Here is a 19,599-nt window from a genome sequence, read left to right as displayed (position 1 = left end):
GCAGTATGTCAATCCAGATCCTCAAATCAGGGAAACCTTTGAAGTCCCTTTCATTATTACTTTTGGAAAAAATTATCATTTTGAAAACCACATCAACTTTGCATGTTTAATTAAAGGTACCTCCCTTGGGCAGGCAGTGTACGGTGCTAACACCTTCTCTACGCGTAATCGACTTATAGCCCCAAAAATCTAGTTTTTCGTAGGCTTGCTTTATCTTTGGGGTTTTCCATAGTTTTCTAGAAATAACTATGGTGGCGAATCATAATCTCGTTTCTTTTTTGGTTCGCTGTCCTATCGCGATTTCGGTTGCGACACCCAAATTTCTAGTCTTCAAAAAGTGGCACTGAAAAAGCCACTAATTTTGCGGGAAAAGACACTTATTGGTTGCGGTAATTGACATTTCTGAATCAACTCAATTTCAGTCTTGGAAGTTTCAAACGTGGTCAAAGGTGGATCCAATTTAACTAAACCATTTCTTCAATTCATGGAAAATGCAAAGTCACATAAGCCAAATAAACAAACTCTTAAAAACTCTACTTTGTCTTGTTCAAAAAGTGGTAACGAAAAAGCCACTTATTTCTGCTGGAAAAGACACTTATTGGTTGCGGTAATTCACATTTATGAATCAACACAATTTCAGCCTTGCAATTCTCAAATGTGGTCAAAGGTTGATTCCATTGAACTAAATCATTACTTCAATTCATGGAAAGTACAAAGTCACATAAACAAAATAAACAAACTCTCAAAAAATAACTCTATTATAGTGGTCACAATAAAGCCAGTTATTTATGCTATAAAAGGCAATTATTGGTTACGGTAATTTTTATTTCTGAATCAACACAATTTCAGTCTTGCAATTTTCAAACGTGGTTAACGGTTGATTCTATTAAAGTAAACCATTACTTCAACTAATGGAAAGTACAAAGTGAGTTAAAAAAAATAAACAAAGTCTCAATAAACAACCATGGTTTCCAATGTTCAAAAAAGGGTAATGAAAAAACTAGTTATTTCTACTAGAAAAAGGCATTTATTGGTTGCGGTAATTGTCATTTCTGAATCAACACAATTTCAGTCTTGCAATTTTCAAAGGTTGATTCTATTCAAGTAAACTATTACTTCAACAAATGGAAAGTACAAAGTGAAATAAAAGTAATATACAAAGTCTCAATAAACAATCCTAGTTTCCAGTGTTCAAAAAATGGTAACAAAAAAGCCATTTATTTAAGTTGGAAAAGGAACTTATTGGTTGCCGTAATTGTGATTTTCCAATCACCGACAACGAACCACGCAAAATGAACGTAGAACGTTTACGTCTTCTTCCAACGTGCTGATCAAACTACTACAAAAAAAAACAATGCACAAGCAAAAAGGGTTTCGCTCGCTTTGCCCTCCTTTCAACAACCAAACCGTGAAACCATGTGCCACACCACGATGCCCAGCGCGACGATGATTGCTTCGGAGAAGACAGAAGACGAACCCACAACTTTTCGTGTGAACAAGTTGGCTACACAGGTTTCAAACGACAACCGCTTAAAGGTTGGGAACCTCTTTGCTCGCTTTCACTTCAATGGTGACACTTCAAGTTCTGAAAAAAAAAAAACACTTCACCGTTGCTTAACACTCACCGAAGACAAAATAGAGGCTGATAAAGGATTATCAATGGTGAAAAGTTGTTTAAGAAAATTCAAGGAAATCCCCATTGGACATTAAGATAGCAAGCTATCTAGATGTGAAGGTTCCTTTCCAAGAGTTCAATAGAAGAAAAGGATGGATTGGAGTTCTTAACAGCAAAAATAGCAATATAAACACAAAACGAATATGCAATGAAATAAGAAGAACAAATTAAAATGGAAGAAAAGAGAGTAATGGTTATGGAAGTGGAGCACGCCACTCTTAGAGGGGGCAAAGCGAAACCAAGCTCTAGAGAGATAAGTGTATGGTGTTGCCACTTGCATAACCAAGATAAGGCAAGAGTTCTTCCACACCTTGGAAGGAGGGCTAGCTCACGGATATGGTGGTTGAAACAAGAGTGTTTTTTATGAGTGCATATTTTTGCCCTCATTTAATATTTAATTGAATTTGTGTGCTTAAAGATCGATTTAATTGGGATTTCCTATAATTGGGTTTATTGAGCATGAGATACAAAAACATGTTAAAAATAGCTTTTGAGTTGCATAAATGTTCTTTGGATATTTTGAGGTGTGTTAGTGCAGCTGTAGCTAAGTTGAGCTCATGGAGGTGTGGAAATAAATTGATTAAAGCTTCATGACACCTTAAAGATAAATCCAAGAATAAGAATTGGACCAAGAAGAAGAATAAGACGGCAAGAAAAGCTTGAAAAACTGAAGAAGTTTGGCTAAACCAAGAAGAGAGGAACAAAAAAATTGGACCTTGCAGTTTTCTTTATCTTTATGATAGAAGATAATTTGGGAAAAATATATTTTTAGATATTCTATTTGATATTTTTAAATAATTATCTTATTTAATTATATCATAAAATATTAAAAGATAATAACTACCAAATCTTTTTAAATATGACAAGGTCTTCTAGAATCTTTTTAGTTCCACAATAAACAAATATATGTTGAAGATATTGGATTATTTAGAAGATAATTTAAGGAGATTGCAAAGGGTTGTTTTGGAAAATTAATACAAATACTAATTGGTGATAATTTATCATATATTTTTAATTTATTAATTAATTTAATTATATTAGATATTGATATTATCTTTCAATTATATTTGTCAAATAGTTTATATCTCTCCAAATATTTTTAAATATTTATCTTTATCTTTATTTTAAAAGATATTTGAGAGATTTTAGCAACAAAAAAGCCCAGTCAAATTCCTATATAAAGAGACCAAGGGAGAAGCAGAAAGGACAAGCTCGACACTTCGGAATTTAGGAACCCTTAGGGGGGCCTAATTTCTTTCTCTCTCTATTCTTCTCTTTATTTTTATTTTACTTTTGCATTCTATGGATTGCTAAACTTCTTGGGTTGATTCCATTGTAATTTTATTATGGATTCTCAGGTTAGAATAAAATAATTTCTTTGTTCTTTTTATTATTGTTGAGGTTTTCATTTATCTATGTCTTTTATCTTTGAATCACGTAAGAAGTAATGATTTAAATCTATATGCATGTTGATCATATGAGTCCAAGGGTTTTTAAATTGAATTGAGACTTTATTTTGATTTTATTTAGAAACTTTCATGTGATTAAATGAGTTTTTACCAATAATTGAGACTTTACTTTGGTTGAAGGTATTTACTCTAACTACAGTTAATTGAGACTTTACTTTAATTAATTAAGCTTTTTATTTGGTGAGGAGATAAAAGAATAGATATGATTAGGCATAGTAAAATTCGATTGAGACTGTACTTTGGTTGAATTTATTGTGGATAATCTAAAAGTTCTCACTTTTAATTGAGACTGTACTTTGGTTAAAAGTGAGAATGCCAAACAAATTAATTGAGACTTTACATTGATTAATTTGTAAATCTACAACAATAATTAATTGAGCAATAATCTTTAGATAACCAATGATGAATCTATTTTGAAAAAACAATGGAATCAATCTATTTTCTTTATTATTATTTTTATCTCTTTTTATCTTTTAAATTTTAATTCTATCTTTGTTTATCTTAATCCCCTATATAATTTTTTTTCTTTGACTAACTCTTTTGTATAGTTTTATAAGAACTAATTTGTTAAAAATCAATTTTGTGTTCGTTGGGAGATGACTTAGAGTTACTTTACCTTTTCTATTTTCTTGACTACTATCTTAGCAATACTGAAGTTGTTGTAGTTTAGTTGTATTAATTTGATCGCGTCAACAACAACGTCATCAGTTTTGATTCAAAATGTTCAACCCTTTTACACTTGGTAGAGCTCCCCTTAAATAGATAGTCTTAGGGGTCTCTAAGCAAAACACAAAAGTTGTAAAGGGCTATCTAGAAAAGTGAGAGAAACCCTAATTCTAGAAGCATCTTCAAGCTTAGCACAAAATGGCTTGGTGGTGTGTCTCCCCATGTAGACTCTCGGCCATGGGTGGAGAAAGGGACAAATGTAGCCTCCAAAACAAGCAAATGAGCATAGACAAAAGGTACAATGTCTACTTTTGCTTTATGCTTTATGCTTTTGCTTTACTCTCTCTTCCATATCATCCATGCCCTCTAATCATCATGTGTCACCTCTCATGCTTGTCTCTACAAAATTAACCTACAAAACAACTTAAACAAGGATTAGCATGTTGGATTATGTTTAATTAATTTTGGTCAATGAGTCAACCATAATCAAAGGTCAACAAGTCAACAAAAATTAAGTCAACTAAGTCAACTTAGGTAAATCATGAAATTAAGATGGAAAATAAAGAAAGAGACATAGAAGAAGGATCCTCCCCTTTAGTCATGCTTCTAGTATTTCTCCTTGGGGGAGTCTCCATGGTTCTTTGAGTGGTCAATCCTTCATCATCTTCTCCTTCTTGGAGATAATTCCACCACGAATTCTTAAACCCTATGTCAAAAGGAGAAAGATCACAAACATTGAATGAGTTACTTATGTTATAACTAGGAGGTAAGTCTAACTCATAAGCATTGTTGTTGATTCTCCTAATGACTTAAAATGGGCCATCTCCTCTAGGGAGAAGTTTGGATTTTCTTTGATTAGGAAATCTTTCCTTTCTCAAATGAAGCCAAACCCAATCTCCTTCCTTGAAGACTACTTCCTTCCTCCCTTTGTTTCCCACTTATTGGTGTTTCTTCAACCTTTTTGCAATTATTTCCTTGACTTGCGTATGCAAGTCTTGGATCATTTTGGATTTGGCTTGGCCATCACTTTGGGGGTGACAAGTTGTAGAAAATAGAAGTTTGGTTCCAAGTTTTTCCCATAGTGTCCTCCAAAAGTGGCTTAAGAAATTTTTGTCCCTATCACTAACAATGGTCCTAGAGATGCTATGAAGTCTTACTACTTCCTTGAAGAAGAGATTTGCAATATAGGTTGCATCATTAACCTTGTGGCATGGAATAAAATGGGCTATCTTTGAAAATCTACCCACTACCACTAATCCCTACCCTTCTTTGTCCTTGGAAGCCCTAAGACAAAATTCATTGAAATATCAACCTAAGGCATAAAAGGGATGGGTAAGGGAGTGTAAAGACCATGAGGTTGGACCTTGGATTTGGCTTTCATGCATGCAATGCTTGTCTACATGTTTTCTCATGTGTGGCCAATAAAAATGTTCTTTCAAGACTTCCAAAGTCTTGTTAGGCCCAAAATTCCCATTAATCCTCCCTCACGCGCCTCCCTAATAAGAGAAGTCCTTAAGGACCCTTGGGGAATGCAAAGTCTCTTACCTTTGAAAAGATAGTGATTGATGAGGTAAAAGTCTTTTTAAGCTCCAAGGTTGCACTCACTAAGGATGGAAGAGAAGTCATTATCATCTTCATATAATTCCTTAATGTGATCAAAGCTAAGGAATTTTGTTTTAAGTATAGAGAGAAGGGTGTGCCTTCTTGAGAGTGCATTCGCCATAATGTTGGCCTTCCCTTGCTTATGTTTGATTACATATGGGAATTGTTCAAGAAATTCTACCTTCCTTGCATGCCTCCTGTTTAGCTTGCCTTGACTTTTCAAAAATTTTAACGATTCATGATCACGGATCACAAGTTCCTTGGAAAGGAGGTAGTGTTGCCAAGTTTGCAAAGTCCTCACAAGAGTATAGAGTTCTTTGTCATAGGTGGAGTAGTTGAGATGACTCCTTTTGAGCTTCTCACTACACTACAAAAAAATAGGTATTATCGACGGTCGTGATCCGTCGATAACAACAAATATCTGTCGGTAATCTAATTTTTTCGATGGATTTCTGATAGGCTGAAATTTGTTAGTAAAAGGGTCGTAACTAATATTTACCAACGGATAATGTCCTTCGGTAATTACAGACGGTATTATCCGTCGGTAATTTTTTACGGCTTGCATCCGTCAAAAATTACCGACGACATGATTTGTCGATAATTATCGATGGATAATGTCGTCAGTAATTACCGAAGGACATTATCCGTCGAAAATTACATGAGTTTGGCGCAACATTTTTTGATATATTTTGCGATGGAATAACCCGTCAATAATTTCATTATCATTTTCAAGTGCATTTTGTATTCGCACAGCTCATAAAATTTATCAAACCTGCAATCTCACAAATACAATCAGACTTCTCAATCTTATAATTATCTCTAGCCAATCCAAACAGGTATCTTATACATACATCACACACATGAATATTCTAAGAGTCTGCATATAAAATTGAAATAAAGGTAAACATCTATCAATCACAATCTCATAGGTTATGTTTAACTAATGTAAAAGCAGACATAAGTAACAAACTCAATATAGAAAAAATTCCTAATAATCTATATAATCATTTGAATGATTTTCTTTTGTAGGGTCTTCTTGTTGCTCAGTGTGTGGCTGGACTGCGGTGGACTGGATTGGAGTGGGTTGGACTGGAGTGGGTTGGACTGGAGCGGACTAGACTGGAGCGGACTGGACTGGAGTGGGTTGGACTGTAGTGGGTTTTTTTAGGGTGATATTGAGCTGGACTGTTGTTGTTGAAGACGGGTGTGGGCATCAAGAGGTAGAAAGACCATGACTAGATTTTGGAAGCTTTGAAACTGACTTCTTAAATTTTCATAAGCCTGATCACGTTCTTCTAGTCATTGCGTGAGTCGGTTCACGACCTCCTTAGCACTGCTGGAAGAAGATGCTTGTTGTTTATGGATACCTCTTCCAGTAGTGTAACCTTTGCCAAGTTCTCTAGTGCAATAAAGTATTTCTTTATTTTTTTCGCTGACAACGTCAACCCAGCACTATGTCCTAATGACGTCTTCCTTATCAGCATCATCATTATGCTCTGACACATCAGCATAGGACCCTTGCTCAGATCTGACCTGTGAGAGTCTAGTTGAAAATTCTTCCTATTAAAGAGAACAATGACAAATTAGTTAAATAAAGTACAACATTTAAGTTTAAAGGAAATAATAAATAGTAAAAGGATTTCCTTGGATGTGTTCTTCGAGAGCTTTCATCAACAAACTGGCCAAATCCCTTACAAAGATGAGTTTGGTAAAATACCTCATCAATATATGCCTCTCGCCCCAACTCTTTTGCCTTTAACAAAATAAAGGATTATATATATACATCGGTTTTAAAAGAAGTAAATTATATCATTATATGAAAATAAAAAGAATTAAGGTTTATACCATACGAAGGGCATGCTCATGAATGGTAATGGAACCACTTGTGTGTAGGGTCCCATCCTTTTCTGAAGCTCTATTCCTCTAGGCTGTAATACATTTATTGCGATAAGAAGGATAATTCCAATGTTCTACCAATTGATTCCAGATATGGTCCCCAATCCAATAAGGGCGCTCTCTTGCAATCTGGGCATCTTTAAACATCTCAGATAGCCTATGAGATGCTCTGGTGTGGAATTTTTTTTTTAATTTCACCTTCGTGCTCATGTCTCCACTGAACCGACCTTTGTAAAAATAAATCAAGTACATATGATCTTGACAACACAATATGCATGGTATTTAAAGTCTAATAGTAGTGAAAATCTATTTTTGATTTGAAATACATATATAAATACGGAATGAAAATAAGTTTTATGACGTTTTACCTTAAATCGTTGCCAGAAAGGTTCTTTCTCTTCTAGAGGTATAGCTCCCCATGATAGCCAAGGCAAAAGGAACTATTGCTTAATAGATCTTGTGATGGCCTAAGAAGCAACTCTAGAAGAAATAAACCTAAATTTAAATGCATAAAAGTCATCAAAAAGAAGGCAAGTCAAATAACAAGTCATGGCATACAAATTAGTATTTAATACAATTGGATATTACCCTCGATTAAAAAGCTTAATCATCGGTCGCTCATGGAGAGGAGGGTCAACATCATTAGCAACTGAATCAGGAGCATCTGCTGTAGGAGCAACATCAGGAGAGGAATTAGAGGATGAGGAAGGTCTACACGAAGAGTGAACCACGATAGGGGATGGTCCTTGATGGGAAGGTTGTGGTGTGGAGGTAGGTGGTGCGGGAACCACAATAGGGTGTGGCCTAGGTACCACGATAGGGTCTAGTATGGGTACCACAATAGGGTGTGGTGTAGGAATCATAGAAGGGTATGGTGGCAGAATGGATGTAGATGGTGTGGTGTGGGTACCCCAGCAGGGTGTGGTGTGGGTACCCCAGCAAGTAATGGTGCCTGAATGGGCGCACTCTGTGGTATTTGGCCAAGAACCCTTATGATATACCCTGGTGGCTGTCTTCTTGGCTTTGTCTTCTTCTTACCTTTATCGGAACCAGATGGACGTCTAGGTGACATTGCAACAATCAAACTATATAAAACCACAAAATTGAACATCAAATATCAGCAAGATAGTTATTTTACAGTTTAAAATGACAAGTGTTATTTCACATTACCAACCACAAAATAATACTTTTATAAGTGATATATTTAAAGTTTGCCAAAACATAATTAATGAATCTTTTACATAAATTTAACAATTACAACAACCACAACAACATCTCACAACAACTAAATAATTCAATCATTGTCGTCATCCTCCTCCTCATCATTTTTGTCATGATCGTCATACTCGTCATCATCATCATCATCATCATCTTCTTCTTCTTCTTCTTGGTTGTCTTCATCTTCTTCGTCTTTTTCTTCTTCTTCATCTTCTTCTTGTATTTCTCCTTCCAATTCTTCAGGAGCACCATCAAAGTCATGTAATGTAGATACACTTTCAACTTAAATTATTTCATGGTCATGTGACATTTCATCAATTTGATAGGGAATATCCTCTTCCACCTCATTTGACTCAATGCGACCCCTAGGCTTAGTTTGTATCGCAACACACCAACCACTTTTGTCAATGCTCCAAAATGATGGATATGGGACATAGGAAACTTGTCTAACATTATTTGCTGGAATGAATGGATCAAAAGGTCGGTATCTTTTACTCATTTCAAGTTCAACAATATTATACCTAGAATTCACCCCTGTACCATCTCTAGAAGGATCAAACCATTCACAATAAAAAACAACCACTTTCTTTGGAGAAGTACAACTGTTGTACTCTAGCTCAAATATTTTGTGAATTATTCCATAAAAATCATCATAACCACCCTCTGTAATGCCCTTGACGTACACACCATAGTTAATTGTCTTCTTTCCTTTAGACCATTCATTAGTGTGAAACTTGTACCCATTAACAAAGTACGTGTGCCATTCTTTTACGCATCTCATGGGCCAATTTGCCAAATCCCATAAATCTTGATTTTTAGGACTTAATGGCGCATTATAAACCTACAAATATGCAACAATAAATTGTTACATGAATTTCGATAACAACAATTTGTTTAAGAAACAGGAGCATACATACTTGATGTTTGAACCAGTAAGGAAACTCTAAGTATATTCGAGCAGAAGCAGTTCCTTCATGTACTTGGTTAGCCACAACGAATGAGCTATTAGATAAGAATACAATTAGTAAGTATATAAATTTCCTGACCATAATTCAATTTGAATGTCTTAGTGTGCTCCATGCAATGCGGACAAGCTAATCTACCATGTGTGCTCCAACCAGATAACATTCCATATGCAAAGAAGTCATTAATAGTCCACATCATACGTCCAAATACCCTTCCGCAACTTATTCAAATCATCAATCAAAGGCTCCAAATAAACATTTATGGATGCCTTCGGATTAGATAGACCTGGTATTAGACATGTTAAAAACATGAAAGGCTTTGTCATACACATCTCATGTGGAAGATTGTATGGAGTAAGAATCACAGGCCAACAAGAATATGGTGAAGATGACGCCTGGATGTATTGATGTGATCCCAACAAGGCTTATAGCTTGGGTCAACGCTTAGGCCTAAATCACGCTCAAGGCCCAATACATGGCCCACATTCACCTTCAAGCCCAAGCCCATCAAGAGGCCCAATAACAAGGAGCATGCTCAAAAAGATCCAATTAGGCTTCATTGAAGATGGCCTAAACCCACTTGGGCTTCTCACACTCTTCACATTGGCCAAAGAAGATATGAAGATTTGAAGAGGTGTATCAAAGAGCAATAGAATAGCAATAAGATTGGCCCATTGTTTAGGCCTTGCTTTCTAGAATAATAAGTCAAACAATGAGTAGTTCAATTGATAAAATTGGGCTTGACTAAGCCCAATAGGAGATTTGGCCATGAACTATCAAAAGAGCCAAGGTGGACTAAGTCAAAGTCAACACTTCTTCCTACACCTCATGGATCCAAAGCATCCAAGGGTTAGGAATGCTTCATCCTTTTCCAAGGCATCATCCAATGGCCAAGATCAAGCCTCCTTCTCCAAGCTTAATCTAAGGGCCAAGATCAAGGCCCACTCCATCCAATGGCTCTCCTTTCTCATGTGTAAATGGCTTCATATAAAAGCCAAAATTTCACTCATTTGTAGACACTCTTGAAATTTTATGCAATAGATGCAACTTGAGTTGAGAGCACTCCTCCCTCTATTGCCTTTGAGAGTCACCACTTTCTAGAGATTTCCTCTCTCTACCTCTAGCCACATTCCTTAGGCTAGCATAGATTAGGAAATCCTATCACCTCTTTCACCTTCCATTGCTTGCAAGTGCCTTCCAACTTGCTTCCATTCCTTCATCCATTTCCGCTGCCCATGGAGCTCTTCATGCACCTTTGGAGCTCCACCATAATGGTATCAAGAGCCATCAAACCATGGTCTCTCAAGGTTTGGTAAGGTTCTTTCCTAGTCTTGTGTTTCCTTCATTTTCCATCTTGTTCTCATCATCATCTTCTTCTTCTTTGTTTTTCTTTCACATTTACCGTTCATTGTCTATTATATTGTGTTTCTCCATTGATTCCATGCAACTATGAGACTACAAGAGTGTTCTACACTCTATTTGTAGATTTCCTTGCTTGCTATGGTTCACATATTTTACTAGCTTTCCTTTACATTTTAGCATAATTTTTTTGGTTCCATTGTGTTTCTTGTTATTTTTATTCGGTGATTCTTTTTTCTTTTCAATTTCCACCATTCAAGTTGTGTTCTATGTCTTGTTCATGCTTTCTTTTACATGTTTCTTCAATTTTCCACCGTTTACAATCATTTTCTGCACTTGCTTGAGTGAAACCGTGCCAAACTCCACTCCAAAACGCAATGAAGCTTCATGCTATGCGTGTGGTTGTTTGAGTCAGCTTTCCTCACTGTTTTAATGCCATTTCACCGATTGGTTTGTGCCTTAGAGTGTCCTACGATGTTCATCTTCATCTATGCTTGATTCTAGATCATACTCAAGCTCCAAATCGAATTGATTTGTCTATTGAACATCTTCCCCTTTCACTCTGCTTTTGCTTCTGTTTTCAACTTTTTTTCCACTGCACACCTTCTGTTTGAGAAGTGTCACGAGTGACTCAGTGCACCAAATTTTAAGCTGATTGTTGCTTCGAAAAGCTAAGTCATAGACGAAAATTCTCCAACAAGAATCATTCAATTATGTTGAGAATTGAATTCTATACAAATTTTTGAAGTAGAGGCAACTTTCTGCGTTTTTCAGTGCCAGTTTGCTGCTGTTTTCACTTGTGTCCTGACGCACACTTTTCTTGTGTGATTTAACTGTAACGATTCATAGCACCGAATCCCTTTCTGATTTTTGCATAATTTTCTTAACATCTAGACGAAAAAGTATCAAAAAGAATCATTCAAATATGTCCAGTACAAAAAATATGAAAAATCTTCAAAGTTAAGGCATCTGTCAGCGTTTTCTGGTGCTGTGTTTTCGGGAAAATCACTGTTTAGTGCGTTTTTGGTGTGTTTTGCTTCAGAATTTCAGTGCTCTTGCTCTATACATTTGCTTGTTTATGTGTGTATTCCATATTGCCATCCATTGCTTTCATTTGGAGTGGATTACTTCCCTCACATTGGCATACATGCAATGAATACCATAAGCATTTTATGAGCACTGCAGTTTCTGTTTTTGGTTTTTACTCTATTCTAGTTCCATTCTAGGATTCCTTTTGTTGTGCTTTCCTTTATTTCAAGCCTTAATTTCTTGCTTGTCATTGTTTTTGGCTATTCAATTCAGTCTTGTCAAATCATTTCAATGTGGTTTAGCTTTCTTAATTAGTTTTTCTTGTGTTATACATTTCAATTGGCAAGTAATGTTGGCTTCAATGCTCTTGATTGTGAATTAAGTGATTTTGTTTTCCAAATTGGTTGCTAGTCTAAGGTAGCATTTTAGGTGCTGGTTGAGAAGTAAAACTCTAGAGAGTGTGCTTGAATTCTTCCTCTCACCTTCACCATATTTTGGAAAGTTTTGAGCCATCAATTTCTTGCTTGAGTGAGAGCTAACCAATGCCTTTGGCATAGTTTGTTTGCTGTTTTTGTTAATTATTTTGGCCAGGTTTTGTTGCTGTTTGGTGTTGCATTTTGCATCCACAAGGGGTCCAAATATTCCTCCAATTGGTGTATACTTCAAAGCCATCAACTAAGGCTTCATTTGGCACCAAAGTGCTCTTGGGAGTGCATCACTTTGATGTGCAAAATTGTGGTGTTCAAGTTGGCCTCGGGAGTAGCTTCCAACACCAATTTCAAGCATTTTTGTTGGCCATTGTGGCTTGTAATTGTTGTATCTTTTAGTTTACTAGTTTTTCTACAATTTGGTCACTTCTTTTGGTCAATTTGGAGCATCCTTTGTGCCTTATTTTCTACTCAAAGTTCTCTAAAAGTTTGGTGCTCTTGGGTTGCTCCTCTTTGCCTAAATTTTGTGTACCAATTTTAACTCTCTTTGAACTTTTATTTTGGCCTACTTAGGTGTCTTGGGGAACCACAAGGTGTTCAATCCCATCTCCTACGTAGAACCTTTATCATCCATTAGTAATTCGCTTTTAGTGGTAAGTGTGTTGAAAGTTCTAAGTGCTTTCTCACCTTACATTAGGCCGCATAGTTTAGATTCATGTTTTCACGTTGCATAGTGGCTTAATTTGTGAGACCAAAGTATCTAATCTTTTGCCATTTAGGGGTCCGTTTTGAGTGTTAAATTTCTTTGAGTCTTGTTTGCTTGTTTTGTGCTTAGTGACTCAAGTGATTCTATTTACTTAGCACTTAGACAATTGTGTGATCTTTGAAACCTCTTACAAGTGTATCTTGGCAAGGATTGGCCTTGGTATTTAAGAAGTCTTAAAGACTCACCTCGCCTAACCTGGAGGTCCACTTGTGATTGATTTCCTCTACCACACTTTTTTTCAAGTTGCATAAGTTCATTCAATCACCATGAGTACATATTCTACATATAGTCCTAGGTTGCATAAGCATGGTAGTCATGAGTTGCATCATACATTTCATAGTGACATTCCATTCTTTGGGGAGGATATAGGACCAATATCATTTAGAGATTGGATGTGGGATACCGAGAAATTAGTGCAACCATTGTTTAGTAAATATAGTCAATTTGACATTCTTAGGCATATTACTTCTAGGTTTATAGGACGTGCATCCGAATGGTGGCAAGAGAGGCAGTATAGAGTGAAAAACGGGAGAAATTCATGCATTAATACATTTTATGAATTGAAAGCATGCATGTGGAAACATTTCATTCACCCTTCATTTAGGATAACTAAAGAGCAACAGTCTAGGATAGAAAACTTCATTGACATTGGTGATGCATTCATCCACAATCTTGCTAAGTTTTCTAGATTAGAAAAAGATTTTAAGAACAATTTGGACTTGCTCTTGAGTGAAAAAAGAGAAAGAGAAAAACAAAAGCGAGCACGAGAGAAGCTTGAAAAGTTTCGAGAGCTTGATATGCAAAGTGTAAAAGAAAAGCTTGAGAAGCTTCGTGTTGAGAAAAAGAAAAGAGAGCAAGAGGAATATGAGAAAAATGAGAAGAAGAAAAGAGATGAGGAAGAAAATGCAAAAGAGGAAAGTCTTAGAAAAGCCAAAGAAGAGAATGAGAGAAAAGAATTAGAAGAAAGAGAGAAAATAAGACAAGAGAGTGAGCTTGAAATACAATTACAAGTTTTAGAGTTAAAAAGCATTTCAAAAGCAAAAAAGGAACTCATTGTTAGGGATTTGGTGTACCATCCTTCACCAATTCCTTCCATGAGGATCAAATTTCCAAAGGGAGTTCTCTCATCTTTAAACTCTTCTCACTTTGTCATTAAATCTTTTGTTTTGTTTTCCTCTCAAACATTTTGTTCTCCATCTCATTCACTTATTTCATACTCCTCATCATATTGTACCAAAATACACTTTGACTTTAAAACTCTTTTCAAAAATCATCTAAGTCAAAGTGTAAGACATTTTTTTTGTGAAGTGGGCCTATTATCAACCTTTTTCCATTTTATAAGCCCATTTTCACAAATTCCACATTCCTGTATGTTGCATGGTCTCCATGATTTTAATGCCATTTTATTTGATGACTATTGCAGATATGTGTTTGATCCTGGTGGAACCTCAAATTTGGTTGCTGTGAGCCTTAAACAACCCTCTTGATCTGAGGTCAGATCCTCTTCAAGTGGGAGGGGATGATGTGATCCCAACAAGGCTTATAGCTTGGGTCAACGCTTAGGCCTAAATCACGCTCAAGGCCCAATACATGGCCCACATTCACCTTCAAGCCCAAGCCCATCAAGAGGCCCAATAACAAGGAGCATGCTCAAAAAGATCCAATTAGGCTTCATTGAAGATGGCCTAAACCCACTTGGGCTTCTCACACTCTTCACATTGGCCAAAGAAGATATGAAGATTTGAAGAGGTGTATCAAAGAGCAATAGAATAGCAATAAGATTGGCCCATTGTTTAGGCCTTGCTTTCTAGAATAATAAGTCAAACAATGAGTAGTTCAATTGATAAAATTGGGCTTGACTAAGCCCAATAGGAGATTTGGCCATGAACTATCAAAAGAGCCAAGGTGGACTAAGTCAAAGTCAACACTTCTTCCTACACCTCATGGATCCAAAGCATCCAAGGGTTAGGAATGCTTCTCCTTTTCCAAGGCATCATCCAATGGCCAAGATCAAGCCTCCTTCTCCAAGCTTAATCTAAGGGCCAAGATCAAGGCCCACTCCATCCAATGGCTCTCCTTTCTCATGTGTAAATGGCTTCATATAAAAGCCAAAATTTCACTCATTTGTAGACACTCTTGAAATTTTATGCAATAGATGCAACTTGAGTTGAGAGCACTCCTCCCTCTATTGCCTTTGAGAGTCACCACTTTCTAGAGATTTCCTCTCTCTACCTCTAGCCACCTTCCTTAGGCTAGCATAGATTAGGAAATCCTATCACCTCTTTCACCTTCCATTGCTTGCAAGTGCCTTCCAACTTGCTTCCATTCCTTCATCCATTTCCGCTGCCCATGGAGCTCTTCATGCACCTTTGGAGCTCCACCATAATGGTATCAAGAGCCATCAAACCTTTGGAGCTTCACAACAATCAATCTTCTTATACTCTAATCCCAATTTTGAAACTAATCTTTTTGGCTTCATAATAATTCTTTGGCAAAGAATTAATTGGTGGTGTTAGATATAAATAGATTTTTGCCATATTGTCTAATGCTTGGTTGGGAATGTTCCAATTAGATTTGCAAGCTAAAAGTCTAACGCATATTGACAATTTCGACTTTGTTACCCCTTCAAATACAGGTTGATTTGCCTCTGCCAATAAGTTGTAAAACCTCTGAGTGGCTTCATTTGGAGACTCTTCTAAACGACTATTGTCTTGTTGTTCAAATGAAGCATGTCGATTAAGAGCATCATTTACCATTTCTTGCATATACATAAATTAATCCATCTTAGAGGTGTGTGCAACAGTACTTCAACTATGAAGGCAATTTTCTTGTGCTGTCAAATCAACAGAGGGCATTTCTTCACCATGAAATGTCCAAATCTTGTAATTTGGCATGAATCCTTTTTGGTATAGATGAACTTTAACCACCTCGTCTTTCAAAATTTTAGTGCATTGGCACTTTAAGCATGGGCATCTAATCCCTTCATCAAGAGCATAAATATTTATATTACTGAGCCATCCGAACAATAACAACGGTCAAAGATCCAACCACGGTGGATGGGAACTTCGGCCATGTCTTAGGGCAAGCCAAAGGAGGAAAATGTTATGTTACACTATGCTAGTGCAACAAAGTACAATTATCAAACATGGGACTTAAGTAATAAACCTGTAGAAAGCAAATATAGAGGGTGCACGAATTATTTCTTCATTCTAGCACACCTCTAGTTTACTTGATTTCAATTTTTGCACCAATTTTATAGTATTATTTCAGTCCAATAGCAATTTACATGTACAAATCATGATTAAGGTACCAATTATATAAAGCATTTGGATGGAAAATTCGACTATGTCCTAGGACAAATCAAAGGAGGAAAATGTTATGTTACACTACATAAGTGTAACAAAGGACAATTATCAAACATTGGACTTAAGTAATAAACCTATTACTACTTAAGCCCATGCATGTAGAAGGCATTTGATTTCAAGGTAGTTTACTTGATTTCAAGGTAGCACTTATATAAAGAAATTGGTATTTGCTATAATCATGCTTCAATCATATATATTCAAACAAAAAAAGACCAATTACAATGAAAGCTACATACCAAAAACACCAGAGAAGGGTTGAGGTTGAGTTAAAGAAGAAGGAAATACAAAAAAAGAAAGTCAATGTACCTGCAAAACAAGAAGCCATTTAGAACGATGACTAAACTTTGACTTTTTTATTTTAACCTTAAATGCAAGTGCAAACTGATGGAGAATGTTTAGGGTGCTTTAATACACGTATTCTAATTAACAAAAGAAAGATGGACAAAAGATCACAACTTAAAATTAATAAGGTAATTCGGTTTTGCCTAGTCAAAACCCAAAAACTAAACTAGAAATTTTCCAAAATAAGCCAAGACTACCAAATTAGAAGAGGAATTTTTAAGCAATGATGCAAACACAATCTAATTAGTATAAGAATGATGAAAACTAAGATCCAAGTGAGGAATAACATGGAAAACAAAAATTCATATGTGGAGGCTAACTTGTGTGACTTAGTTTATGCATAAGTAGTCTACACTCACAACTTAGTTAATGTTTTTCTCATTGAATTAGAGTGACTAACTTTGTTGCTTACTTTGATGCAGAAACAGTGAACCCAGGGCAGAAAAGCCAGGTGAAACAGTGGCCAAAATAAGCATTAAATTGGGTGAAAAGTTGCTAAGTTGATCGTGAGTTAACTTTTTGCATTTTTGCTTTAATATGATATCTGTAAAAACTTGTAAAAATAGCACCAAGAACCTACTCAACAAACTTAAAATGACAAAAGGAACCTAAGAAATAACTCAAAACTGAAATCCTACCTAAAACTCAAACTTTAACTACCTAAAACCTCTAAAAACACACTAAAACTAGGCTAAAAACTATGGTTATGCCAAATCATAGGTAGAAGTGGATAGAAACTACCTAGACAAGGTTAAAATGACTTAAGAAAACTTAATCCTAACTCACAAACTGTCTCCTAAAAGATTTACACAAAATCACTACCTAAAACCAAGACTAGTCTACTAAATTAAGTCTTTTCTATGTGCATGTACTAACCTAACCTATGCAACTTTAATATAAGTATCCACACAACTTTTGTAATACCAAAATATGACTACAAAACAACTCACACAACTAAAAATAACAACAAGTTAAAATATAAACCTTTAAGACCTAAATTACCACTAAACTATGTTAAAATTGTGAAAATTTAGAAATTGAGTAGACTAGTGCATATAACTTATAAAACTACTTTGACAAGTTCTAATTAAAAAAAGAAAGGTGGAGAAAAGATCACAACTCATAATTAACAAGCCAATTCGAGTTTGCCTAGTTAAAACCTAAAAAATGAACTAGAAATTGGCCAAAATGAGCTAAGACTACCAAATTAGCAAAGGAAATGTTAACCAATGATGCAAACACAATCTAATTAGTATAAGAATGATGAAAACTAAGTTCAAAGTGAGGAATAACATGGAAAACAAAAATTCATTTGTGAAGGCTAACTTGTGTGACTTAGTTTATGCATAGCTAGTCTAGACTCAAAAGGCCACAATTGTTTTCTACCACAATAAGATGATAAAGGCTGCCACAAAATTTACACTGCACCAATTAAGCAATTAGTGGTGTTGCTGCCACCGTTCCACAAGCAGTATTATGAAATTAGCATTCTAATTTAAGGATAAAATATTGCACAATTCTACAATTAGGATTTAGCCCCCATCTATTGGACTTGACACAACGACCAAATAATATGTGTTAATTTTCTCCAAACACTATACTTTAAAGATGCACAATTACAAACATAGGAAATGGCAACATAATTTAATTTGCAGCAGCATGCATACCACAATCACATATTAATGATACTACAATCAAAGCATGATACTCTGGACAAAATTAAGCTTCAAATCACAACAGCAACATGTCTTATCACATTCAATTTAGATGCACTGTAGTAGGAAGAAAAATTAAAGGAAAACGGGTGTTACCTCCACGACAATCCAGCGGCACCAAAGCCAGTACGTTCGCCCCACGGCCAGAGCACCTCAACAGTCGGAGCGCCTCGACAGCCGGAGCGCCTCGACGGCCGGAGCGCCTCGACGGCCGGAGCGCCTCGACGGCCGGAGCGCCTCGACAGCTGGAGCGCCTCAACTGCCGGAGCAGCACCAAACATAACACCCTTCTTCCACAGCAACCCCTTCTTCGCAAAAACCCCTCCACTCACGTGGAAGCCCAATTTGAATTCCTTTTGCCACAAAAGTGAAAGCAACTATCAAGACAAAAATGATTGGTAAGGATGAATTAAAAGGTTGGATGATTACTCGAACATCAAAACCCCTTACCCTACTTCTCTATCGACGTCAGAACGGATCCGAACGGGAAGTTGTTTGGCCACCTTACAGACGGATAAATCTGTCGCCAAATGTCCCTTGTGGTATTACCGACAGATTAATTCGTCGCCAAATGTCTCTTGTGTTATTACCGACGAAAATATCCATCGATATTTTTCTTGCTTGAGATCCGTCGGTAAATTATACTTATTGACGGTTTTTAATCTATCGGTATTAGTCCGTCGGTAATTAGTAGATATCTTGTAGTGCTAAAATGGGCTATGGGGTGCCCTTCTTGCAGGAGCACAGCCCCAATACCCACAATGCATCACATTCAATTTCAAAAGTTTTAGAAAAGTTAGGAAGGGCTAGGAGGGGCATTAAGATGAAAAATAAAGAAAGAGACATAGAAGAAGGATCCTCCCCTTTAGTCATGCTTCTAGTAATTTTCCTTGGAGGAGTCTCTATGGTTCTTTGAGTGGTCAATCCTTCATCAGAGGCATAACAATGAAAACCAACATTGGGGGTTCTAAAAGGAAACCTTTTTTCTCTCAAATGGTCGGAAAAGGTGAACATGAGTATGAAAAAATAATGTCTCCACTACTTCCGTTGGGGCAACCCCACCACTTTCGAAAACCCATTATATAAGAACAAAATCTAAAGTGA

The sequence above is a fragment of the Vigna unguiculata genome, chromosome 5, assembly GCF_004118075.2.
Source record: "Vigna unguiculata cultivar IT97K-499-35 chromosome 5, ASM411807v1, whole genome shotgun sequence".
In the NCBI taxonomy this organism is placed as follows: domain Eukaryota; kingdom Viridiplantae; phylum Streptophyta; class Magnoliopsida; order Fabales; family Fabaceae; genus Vigna; species Vigna unguiculata.
Note: the sequence above shows the minus strand (reverse complement) of the source record.